Source organism: Artibeus jamaicensis, unplaced genomic scaffold, assembly GCF_021234435.1.
Source record: "Artibeus jamaicensis isolate MK-2021 breed Jamaican fruit bat unplaced genomic scaffold, CSHL_Jam_final contig_464, whole genome shotgun sequence".
Classification (NCBI taxonomy): domain Eukaryota; kingdom Metazoa; phylum Chordata; class Mammalia; order Chiroptera; family Phyllostomidae; genus Artibeus; species Artibeus jamaicensis.
The window spans coordinates 2,050,453-2,062,813 of record NW_026521842.1 but is presented as its reverse complement, the minus strand read 5'-3'; the positions used below and the strand labels follow the sequence as shown (position 1 = coordinate 2,062,813).

General features: G+C 42.3%; 2 pseudogenes; both read left to right on the top strand.

Annotated features, from left to right (window-relative positions):
• Positions 1-2,076: 2,076 nt before the first annotated feature.
• LOC128627623 (GTP-binding nuclear protein Ran-like) lies at positions 2,077-12,080 on the top strand (annotated as a pseudogene).
• Positions 7,667-8,724, top strand: LOC119047005 (PRELI domain containing protein 3B-like; annotated as a pseudogene).
• Positions 12,081-12,361: the final 281 nt, after the last annotated feature.

Sequence of the window (12,361 nt, the reverse complement as noted above, 5' to 3'; positions counted from 1 at the left end):
AATATTATTGACTGTATTCCCTATGCTGTACTTTACATCCCTATGACTATTTTTTAAAAGATTTTATTTATTTATTTTTAGAGAGGGGAAGGGAGGGAGACAGAAACATCAGTGTGTGGTTGCTCCTTGAGTGCCCCCTACTGGGAACCTGGCTGACAACCCAGGCATGTGCCCTGACTGGAAATTGAACCTGTGGTGACCCTTTGGTTCACAGGCTGGCCCTCAATCTACTGAGCCACACCAGCCAGGGCTCTATGACTGTTTTTTAAAAAATGCTTTAAAAATCCTCACCTGAGGATAGATTTATTGATTTTAGAGAGAGAGAGAAACATTGATCACTTGCTTCCCATAGGTGCCCCAACCAGGAATTGAACCCACCACCTTTTGGTGTATGGGACAATGCTCCAACCCACTGAACCACCCTGCCAGGGCCCCTGGCCCCATGACTGTTTTTATAACTGGCAATTTGTACATCTTAATTCCTTCCCCTTTTTCACTTAACCCCCTCCCATCTGACAACTATCAAAATGTTCTCTATGAATATAACACTGTACATATCTTAATTTAAAAATGCTGTTTTTGCTAAGAAATGCTAACCAGAGGATTTCCTCCAAGATGGAGGCATAGGTGGAAGCACTGTGCCTTCTCACACAACCAAGTTTAAAAATAATAAGGTTTTAGCAACAAAAACGCAGCTAAACCACACAAAAAATTGAACTATACGGAAGTCTGACAACAATGAACCCTTCAGCCAAACCAGTAAGAGGGGCAGAGTCAGCAGCAGAGCAGGCTCGGACGGGAAAGATCCACTGGACTGACCGGGCACGTGACCCAGGCACACCGGCAGCCATGGGCGGATCCACTGAGGGCTGACCACGGTCACACATTCACGCATAGATAAACCGGTGAAGGAGCGAGTGGTGAGACAGACTGTGCAGGCCCCAGTGGCAGGAAGCGGCAGAGGGGACCACTATTGTCCCTCTCTGACCCCGACCCCACATACAGCGTCACAAACCAGCGACCTGGGTGGCCCTGCCCTGGTGAACACCTAAGGCTCTGCTCTTCATACCTAACAGGCATAAACAGAGCAAAACATGGCTCAAGAACAACTCAGAGCCCCAGAGCTGATAAATCTAAGCGATGAAGAAATAGCTAAACTTTCAGATGCACAGTTCAAAACACTGGTGATCAGGATGCTCACAGAACTGGTTGATTTTAGTCACAAATTAGAGCAACATATGAAGGCTGAACTAATTGAAATGAAGGGAAATGCACAGGAAACCAATAGTAATGGAAAGGAAACTGGGACTCAAATCAAAGGAGTGGACCAGAAGGAGGAAAAAAATGACCAAACAGAAAAGGATGAAGAAACAAGAATTCAAAAAAATGAGTGTTAGGAACCTTCAGGACATCTTTAAACGTGCCAACATCCGAATTATAGGGGTACCAGAAGGGGAAGAGGAACAGCCACGAATGAAACTTATTTGAACAAATAATAAAGGAGAACTTTCCCAATCTGGCAAAGGAAATAGACTTTCAGGAAATCCAGGAAGCTCAGAGAGTCCCAAAGGATTTCTCAAAAGAGATCTTGCGGGCAAGAAGGGGCTGGAAAGAAGTATTCCAAGTCATGAAAGGTAAGGACCTACACCCAAGATTGATCTATCCAGCAAAACTTTCATTTAGAATGGAAGGACAGATAAAGTGCTTCTCAGATAAGATCAAATTCAAGGAGTTCATCATCACCAAGCCCTGATTATATGAAATGTTAAAGGAGCTTACCTAAGAAAAAGATTAAAAAGATGAACAGTGAAAGGACAGCAAACTCACAGTTATTAAGAACCACACCTAAAACAAAAGCAAACTAAGAGGACAGCTAGATCAGGAGCAGAACCATAGAAATGAAGATCTCAAGGAGGGTTAGCAACAGGGGAGTGGTAGAAGGAGAAGGGGGGAGAAGGTACAGAAAATAAGTAGAATAGACGGTAGGTAGAAAATAGATAGGGGGAGGGTAAGAATAGTATGGGAAATATAGAATCTAAAGAACTTGAGACACGTGGACATGAACTAAAGGGGGGAATGGTGGGGGAGGGGTGTGCAGGGAGGAGGGGAATGAAGGGGGGAAATAGAACCACTGTAATGGTATAATCAATAAAATATATTTTTAAAAAAGGAAATGCTAACCACATTTGAGCTTTTAGTGAATTATAATCTTTTTTGCTGGTGGAGGGTCTTGCCTTGTTGTTGATAAAAATGCAATATCTGTGAAGTGCAATAAAACGAGGTATACATGTGCTGGCCTGCTAACCAAAGGGTCACCAGTTCGATTCCCAGTCAGAGCACATGCCTGTATTATGGGTGAGGTCCCCAGTACGGGGCAAGTGAGAGGCAACCACACATTGCTGTTTCTCTCCATCTCTTTCTCCCTCCCTTCCCCTCTCTCTAAAAATAAATAAATAAAATCTTAAAAAAAAAAAAAGAAATACAAGAATAAATCAATTTGAATGTTGAGACCTGGAAAATAACATTTAAGAAAATGAGGTATGCCTGTACAAGCGTATAGCTTTTTTCTCACCTTGTTTTTTCTCCTTACGTGTTTCTTGGAGATCATCTCAATTTGGTACACAAAAGCTCCCTGGTTTTGTTGTCTAGACATACTATAAGTAGCCAACTTGTCCCCTGCTGTTGGACAATTGAGTCATTTCTAGTTTTTTTTAAATATCATAAGCTGTTTTTCCATACATTTTGTGCATGTGTATTTCTGTAGGAGAAATTCTTGGACTTGTAATCACTGAACCAAGTGAGATGTGCCTGAAGTAATTTTGACAGCTGTGGGCAAGTTGCCTCTGGAAGTTGAATTGATTGTTGAGATCAAGTGTGCACAAGCCTGTTGTTTACGCTTACAGTAGTCATGGTGTAACCTCTGAACTACGGAGGAAAGGGTTGAAGACAAGTCACCTGTGAGCCTCAGTAATTTGTGTTTTGTGTGGTGGTAATGGAAGGGAAAGCACCAACATTTATTAATCATCTATTTTGTGCCAGATATTGTCTACATTATGTAGATAACTTTTCAATTTTATCATTTATAATCAAAGTATCAGAAGGTGAGACCTTTGGGAGGTGATTAACAGCCCTCAGGAATGGGATTAGTGTCTTTATAAAAGAGCCCAAAGATCATCCTTCCTCTGTCCACCAAGTGAGGACACAGCAAGAAGACTAGGAATCAACCAGGAATCAGGCTGTCGCAATGCACTGAATCTGCCAGCGTCTTGATTTTGGACTTCCAGCCTCCAGAACTGAAAGAAATCAGTGGTTGTTTAAACTCCCCTGCCTGTGGTGTATTTTTGTTCTAGCAGCCAGAACAGACTAAGATAGTATATGTAATATTGTCTTAGTCTGGTTTCCTCGAGGTTCCACTTGTCAAGCAGCCACTTTCAAATCTTTTATTTTCCTCCATGTTTCTAAGTAACCTGTTTTTTCCCCTCTCTGTTTTTGTTTTTCCTTCCTTCCTCCCTCCCTCCCTCCCTCCCTCCCTCCCTCCCTCCTTCCTTCCTTCCTTCCTTCCTGTTGCAGATAGCACCTGTTGATTACCACTAAGTAGAAGGGAGGAATTCTCTTCCATCCCAGCCACATTTCTTCCTTCGCTGTCCTCCCGAAACAGTTAAATGGGCATTCCTTGTTTTCGTTATTATGACTGTGTACCATAGTCACAGTTGAGCCATGTAGGCAAGGGCTCCCTTACTTAGTGGAGAACCTTAAGTGAACAGCCCCTTTAACCCTAAAAGAGGGCCAGGCATAGATCCCCGCACTGACACCTTCAGCCAAGTCCTCCTGAACTGTCAGCCTATGCACATGTATGAAATAAACTCATTACAGGGCCTCTTTGGTAAATACATATGTGAAATACATACGTTTTACCTGTTTTCACATTTTTACCAAATAGGTTGTAGAGTTAATGCTTTTGGATCATGGTGGGGGTGATAAACCAGAGGACAGGAATTTTAAAATACATCCACAGATTAATTTGTTCCTATAAAGTGTCTCAAAGGGCATGCAAAAATGGAGTAAAGCTTATAGTTTTTTTTAAAGATTTTATTTACTTATAGAGAGGGGAAGGGAAGGAGAAAGAGTGGAACATGAATGCGTGGTTGCCTTTTGCGCTCCCTCTACTGGGGACCTGGCCCACAACCCAGGCAAGTGCCCTGACTGGGAATGGAACAAGCAACCCTTTGGTTTGCAGGCGGACACTCAATCTGCTAAGCCACACCAGCCAGGGCTTTTTTTTTTTTTTTTTAAAGATTGTATTTATTTATTGTTTTTTAGAGAAGGGGGAAAAAGCTTGAAATTTTAAGGCTTAGGAGCAAGAAAGAGTAACATGTCCCACAATCTTCCTTAGGTTTCCATTTTTGTTTTAAAGCATTTAAAAAATTGTGGTAAAATATGCACAATGTAAAACTTACCATCTTAACCATTTTTAAGTGTTCAGTTCAGTGCTGTTAAGTACCTTCACATTGTTGTGCAACAGTCACCCCCATCTGCTCACAGGATTTTTTCATCTTTCCCAATTGAACCTCTGTCCCCATTGGACACCAACTCCCCATCCCCCTCCTTTAGCCCCTGACAACCACCAACCACCATCATGGTTTCTGTCTCTCTGAATATGACACCTGAGACATAAGTGGAGTCATATAATATTTGTGTCTAGTTTATTTTACTTCGCATAATGCCCTCAAGGTTCATCTGGTCTTGTAGTGTGTGTCAGAATTTCCTTCCCCCTTTTTTTTTTAAAAAAGATTTTATTTATTTTTAGAGAGGGGGGAAGGGAGGGAGAAAGAGGTAGAGAAACATCAGTGTGTGGTTGCCTCTTGCAGGCCCTCCACCAGGGACCTGGCCCACAACCCAGGCATGTGCCCTAGACTGAGAATCGAACTGGCGACCCCTTGGTCCGCAGGCTGGCACTCAGTTCATTGAGCCACAGCAGCTAGGGCAGGGAACTTTTAAAAATGCACATTCTGATTCAGGAAGTCTGGGGTGGGTCCTAAGTGTCTGAATTTCTAGCGAGCACCAGGGCATGCCAATTGCTGATGCTGCTAATCCCAGGGTCACACCCTGAATAGCAAAGACAGATGACAGAGACCACATGGGCTCTGGAGTCTGGCAGACCTAGTGCATAAATAGGTCTCAACTGCAGTGTACCTCAGTCTCCTGACATGTAAAATGGCAGTAGTGTTCCCTACAGAGTTATAAATCGCCAGTGCAAGGCTTCTGACACAGCACAGAATAAATGAGGAACTTCATCAAAGCTGCTCTCTGGATGATTCATGTTGAGAAGAGATGACACAGAACTGCTGAGTCAGAGGTAAAGAAGTGGGGGTCCTCGCGTGCCACTGTCGAGCACCATATATGTGACGGGTGCACTCCTGACTTGGTCCTTGAGCCTTTTGTGCCTTGCGGCTACAGAGAATGTGAGGAAAGCTTTCTGCTCATTCAGTAAACATTGGTCACGTGTCTGCCATGTTTCATTGTGCTTTACTAAGTGCAGGTACACAGTGTGGTGAGCAAGGATGGACAATAAAGCAGAGACAGGCAAGCCTGGCCCGGGTCTGAGTGCTGGCACACATCTGTCCCCCTTCCTCCCATTTAGGGGCTGCTGGGACAGCCAGCAGAGGGGACCAGAGAGCAGAGCTGCTGCGAGGTGTCCTGTGTTGTGACCCTCAGTGGCTTTGGCTGCACTCTCAGCCCCAGCCTAGGCATCGGGGACAAAGAAGGCAGTAAGTGACTTGAAAGCATGCATTTGTACATGAATTTTTTTTCCCTTTCATTTAAACCTGGTCCACTACAGAGTTTTTCTGGAACCCAGCAGATGCGAAACACCACGAGCTAGGCAATGCCAAAGGAAAGGAAAGAAATGTTTCTTCTCTGGGGATTTGCAGTTGGGGGTGGGTGGTAGGAATTTGATACTTATGTAAAAGGTTATATTGTAGATGTGGTGGCAGGTAAACTGCAACCCAAGATGATACAAATGGTGGGTAGCAGACAAGCCAGTCCAGGGCAAATATGTAATGAGATGCTAAAGTGTGAAAGGAATTGGGGTGGGGGCCGAGGTGACTATGATGTAACATGGGGGTGATGTGTGTGTGGCAGAAGGTAGGGAAGGAGCATTCTGGTGGTGTAGGAGGGTGGTAGCAGAGCGAGTGGGGACAGATCATTCCTAGCCCTCCCTCCAGGAGGAAATTCCCTTCTCTTAAAAAAAAAAAGTATTGATTTTAGCGGGGGTGGAGGGGAAGAGAGAGGGAGAGAGAGAATTTGCCAGGACAAATTCCTCTGTCTTCCAGGCCAACCTAAGAGGGAAGAGGTAGCCAGCACCCTTCTGTGTGCTGGTGGGAGGGTGAGAGTGAATTCTGTTCAGAGTGAGAAGGCCCAGTTCCTGGGAGATACCCCTATCCCAGATTTTATCCCCATACCTTATTTCAAATTTTCCTCTTTTTTAAAAAGGTTTTATTTATTTATCTTTAGAGGGGAAGGGAAGGAGAGAGGGAGAGAAATACCAATGTATGGTTGCCTCTCGTGTGTCCCCTGCCGGGAACTGGCCTGCAACCCAGGCATGTGCCCTGACTGGGCATCGAACCACGATCATGTGGTTCGCAGGCCCGCACTCAATCCACTGAGCTACACGAGCCAGGGCTCAAATTTTCCTCTTAATCCTTCTTTTCAACTCCTTTGGGATGTATTATCTTGGCCCTGGAAATAAAGGGTTTGAAGTAGGCCTCTTAAGGTCCAATACTCTGATTCTGTGCCCGCTTAGCAAGCACAGACTCTCCCGTAGGTTTTCCCAAGCTAGCTCTAGACCAGACACTGCGAACCCTTCAGTAAAGGGCCAGATGGTAAATGTTGCTGGCTTCGAGGACCACACAGGCTTGGCCTCGGCCGCTCACCTTTCAGTGGCAGATCCAAATCAGCCACACAGAAGAAGTGAGTGAATACGACTTTATTGTGGGCACTAAAGTGTGCATTTCACATAATTTTCAGGTCATGAAATCTTCCTCTTGATTTTTTGGTATATTTTTACGGCGGTAAAATATAACTAACACAAAATTTCCCTTTTAACTATTTTTAAGTGTCCAGGTCAAGGGCAGCGTTCAGTGTTGTACAACCATCACTACTAAACACCCCAGAACTCTCTCGTCTTCTCAAACTGAAATTCTGTCCCCATTAAACACTAACTCCTCATTCTCTGTCCCGCAGGCCCCGGTATCTACCATTCTACTTTCTGTCTCTATGAATTCTATTACTATAGGAAGCTCATATAAATGGACTGATGCAGTATTTGTCCTTTTTGTGACTGGCTTATTTCACTTAGCATAATGTCCTCAAGTCTCATTAATTTTGTAGCATGTGTCAGAATTTCCTTCATTTTCATGGCTGAATAATATTCCATTGAATGGATAGAACACATTTTGGTTATCCATTCACCCATTGATAGATACTTGGGTTGTTTTCACCTTTTGGCTACTGTGAATTATAGCCTTTTGATTTTCTTTGCTGCAACCATTCCTAGCTCTTGGGCTATACAAAAACAGACGGAGGCTGGCTTTGACCCTGGGCCATGGTCTGGTGAATGGCTGGCTTACACTTTTACTGCCTTGAATGGGCTCTGAGGATATGCAGCATGCTCATCATGTCTGAGCTGTAGGCATTGTCTTCGCTCAACTGCTCATCTAAAAATATTTGCCATTTAGTTTTGGAAGCAAAATGCACGTTTGAACCTCGCATAAACACATTGAAAAATGGCATTTTGGAACAAGGATCAAATGACAATAAAGGCAGCACAAGTACTTTGCCTCTTTGCACCACCAAGACGTCACACAGGCCACCAACACCATGAAGATCTGAGCACATCGTTGACCACCCATGGAGAATTGTTATAGCAGCTGCATCGCTGAAATGCCCAACCCTACGAACCCGAGTGTGGTTGGAGCTGGTGTACTGGACAGACATACAGATCCCACTGGAAAGTCGTGCAGCCATAGACTTCTCGGCACCAAGCAGGGACTGCCTTCCATTGTGAAACCTCTTGGTTGTACAGCAAGAACCAAAACACGTACGAGAACATTCTGTAGTTGATCCTATAAATAATGGAACTTAAATCCAGTAATATTTTATTTACATATATAGTTTCAGTAGATGAAAGACATGTAAAAAATCACATCCTCAAGCCCCAGAAAAAAACTGTTTTGACTCAAGGGGCCATGATCACTGTGAAAGGAGTCAGTCTCAGTAGTTATCTCGAAGGTCTGATGGCAAGTACAATATTTTCAAATGAGAATAAAGGCTGAGAAGCAATGGGGAGGGTAAATTAAATAAATGCTGAAACTGCAGAATTGACAGCTTCGGGAAGAAGGAGCACGAGGATACCAACAGCACCAGCAGCATTCGTAGGGAAACGATCCGAGTTGGTATGGAACACCCAGTCTTTTTGCTCCCTACTAGCTGACATTACATATTTGCTATTTAAAATATGCTACTATATTTTAGGTAGAATTTTTTTAATAAGCTGAAGAAAGGCTATGTGACTTGATCAAAACAGAGATACAGGGTTTCTAAGTATAACAGATCATCTGAAATTACTAGTGTTTGAAATGACTGGCTTTAAGGATTCCAGTATTTATGCGAAAATTTAACAATTTTTGAAAAATACAAAAAAATTACTTGGTAATTGGTGTTAGCTATCAAATCTCCTTATGGTAGAATTGTAAAGCTTTTCATTGAGCCAGACCAGCCAGGGAATTTTAAAGCTTTTCAGGAACTGGAATCCTACCTGGCTTTGCACCAACCTAGGAACAAAGCAGAGCCACCTCTAAATAGACATGATTGCTCTGCTGTGATAAATTTCAAGAGAGAACTCACTTTAAAAGGAGAAATTGTATAGTTTTAAAAGATATATTAATTTATATAAAATAACTTGCTCTGCTATAAACTATCATTAAAAACTAGTGTTTTAATTTGATATTTAAAGGGCATTTTTGGAGTGAAAATTATAACTAAAATAATGTATAACTCCAACAAAAGTATGATTTTATTGTATTACTATATCAATTTTCCAAAGTTCTGTAACTTGATAAAGGTATTATCTTCTTTGAATTTGTACTTTATGATTTAGTATGCTGTATCATGGGCTGTTTATGTTAACTGATAATTAAGTCATTATCAGAATTTTGCAGCACTTTAAACTTAAACAGAAGAACAACTCTTTAAATCTTTTAGCATTTCACATTTGCCTAATTTATTAATTGCCATGTGTCAGAATCATAGTTCTTTAGCCCTGTATGGTTTGCCTTAGTTGGAGACAAAGCAAAGGTTTGCCACTCTGATTCCCAGTCAGGGCACATTCCCATTGGGACATGAGGCAAAGGCAGCTGATAAATGCTTTTCTCCCTCTCAAAAAAAAAAAAATCATGATTCTATAATTGCTAAAGCATGTTATGTCAGGTTATTTAAATATAATTACTTTTTTAAGTAATCATGACCACAAAACATCTTTTTTACATGAGGAGCTGTAAATGATTTGAAATTACTCAAATGATGTCTTGATCCAAAGCGTAAATCCCAGGTACTTGATGTATTTAATAATAGGGTGCCAATGTGGGGTGGGTGGGGGGCCAAGGGAGAAGAGAAGAACAATAGGGAGGAAAAAGCGTTGACCTAAACTAACCACTACATGAATTACTGTGCAGCTTTTATTTACAGGGAATCCTTGTTTTGGGTGCCAAAGGGCAGCCGTACTCTGAAAAACAATCCAGTAAATGTATTTTATTTCTTATTTTGTGGTAGTTAATTATCAACCAGTAAATAATATCTTTGATACTTTAAACTGTTGCATATGGAATATTTTTGTTAAAAGGTGATTAGCTCTTGCTTTTATTTTACATTGGTTAATGTGATAAAATTCTAGTAAGGTTTCTTATAAAAGAAACGAAGTTTTGTGTATATTTACACACACATATATATGTGTACACATATATATACACATAAACCACAGAAATAGTATGTGCCAGACAATGAAAAAATTAGTGATTTTCTACTTAAAGTATTGTATAGCTTAAGATGTTTGGGGTTATTTGTAGAAGCAAATGAAATTTCCATAGCGTAAAAAGAAAGATTTATTTTATTTAGAGAGAGGGGAAAGGTGAGAGAAAGAGGGAAAGAAACATCAACATGTGGTTGCCTCTCACACATACCCATCTGGAGACCTGGCCCACATCTTAGGCATGTGCCCTGACTGGGAATTGAACTGGTGACCCTTTGATTTGCAGGCCAGTACTCAATTCACTGAGCCACACCAGCCAGGGCTCAATAGTTTGTTTGTTTTTTTTTTAATCCTCACTTGAGGACACTTTTTCACTGCTTTTAGAGAGAAAGGGAGAGAGAGAAACATTGACTCAAGAGAGAAGCACTGATTGGTTGCCTCCCTACACATCTGGATTGGGGATCGTGCACACTTGGACCAGGGATTGAACCTGCAACCCAGGTATGTTCCCTGACTGGGAAGTGAACCCACAAAGTTTCAGTTATGGGATGACATTCCAAGCAACTGAACCACACTGGCCAGGGCGCAATAAGGTTTTTTTTTTTTAATTAATTAATTAATTAATTTTTAAAGATTTTATTTATTTATCTTTTAGAGGGGAAGGGAAGGAGAGAGGAAGAGAAATATCAGTGTATGTTTGCCTCTCATGCGTCCCCTGCTGGGAACTGGCCTGCAACCCAGGCACATGCCCTGACTGGGAATAGAACCCCGATCCTTTGATTCACAGGCCCGTGCTCAATCCACTGAGCTACACCAGCCAGGGCTATTTATTTATTTTTAGAGAGAGGAAAAGGGAGGAAGAAAGGGAGAGGTAGAAATATCGATGTGTGAGAGGTATACATCGATTGGCTGCTTCTCATGCGCCCCCACCTGGGGACCACAACCAAGTCATGTGCCCTGACTGGGAATCGAACCAGCAACTTTTCGGTTTGCAGGCTGGCACTCAATCCACTGAGCAACACCAGCCAGGGCTCGATAAGGTTTTTGATTATTATTTGTAACCAGAGATTATTTTTACAATTGAAATAACATTCAGGGTAAACAAAACATTGCTACATACTGATATTTAATGAAAAGTTGCTTTGAAAAGGTCAGAATGCCCTGATGATAAAAGATTTCTTAACAACAACAAAAAACCTAAACGACCACACAAAGAGAACCCCAAGTTCAGTTCAAACTTGTATTGGTTGGTGATGGTAGGGCTGGGAAAACTACATTCATGAACTGTCATCTGGCTGGTGAATTTGAGAAGCATGTAGCCACCCCGGGTGTTGAGGTCCATCACTCAAGTGGCCAGAAGCTCGGTGGCTGGGAGACAACTGTTCACATTCAGGCCCGGTGTACCACTGATAATGTTTGATGTAACTTCAAGAGTCACTTACAAGAAAGTGCCTAACTGTCACAGAGATCTGGATGAGTGTGTGAAAACATTCGTACCTTAATATCCACTTTTGTTGTGTGGCAACAAAGTGGATATTAAGGACAGGAAAGCTAAGGCAAAATCTATTGTCTGCCCCTGAGGGAAGAATCTTCAGTACTACAACATCTCTGTCAGAAGTTAACTACAACTTTTCCCTGGCTGGTGTGGCTCAGCGGATTGAGTGCCAGCCTATGAACCAACAGGTTGCCAATTTAATTCCCAGTCAGAACACATGGCTGGTTTGCGGGCCAGGTCCTCAGTTAGGGGCGTACAAGAGGCAACTGATCGATGCATCTCTTGCACATTGATGTTTTTCTCCCTTCCACTCTCTCAAACAATAAATAAATAAAATGGTTTTTAAAAAATGTGTCTTTAACAAAAGTAACTACAACTTTGAAAAGCCCTTCCTCCGGCTTGCTAGAAAACTAATTGGAGACCCTAACTTGAAGATTGTCACCATGCCTACTCTTGGCCCCATCAGAGATCATGGTGGACCCAGCTCTGGCAGCGCAGTGTGATCATGGTCTAGAGGTTGCTCAGACCACCACTCTCCCAGGTGGGGATGAGGGCCTGTGAGAAAGGGAAGCTGGAGCCCAGCATCAGAAGTCAGTTTTATAGGCAACTGTCCTGTGATGTTGTCTAGTGGTCAGAGTGTTTGCCACTGTATTATATAGCTAAGCAGAACCTGTGCTTGATCTTTGGGATGCTGAAAGAGATGAATGGGCTTTGGAGTGAATGAGGCAGTTTAAAAATACCTCCATTTTTTGGACCCGCATATTTAGCTGCTCTTAAAAAAGCAGGAATGCGGCTGCTTCCTTATTGAGTTTCAACTATGAGACTGCTGCTGCCGCATCACA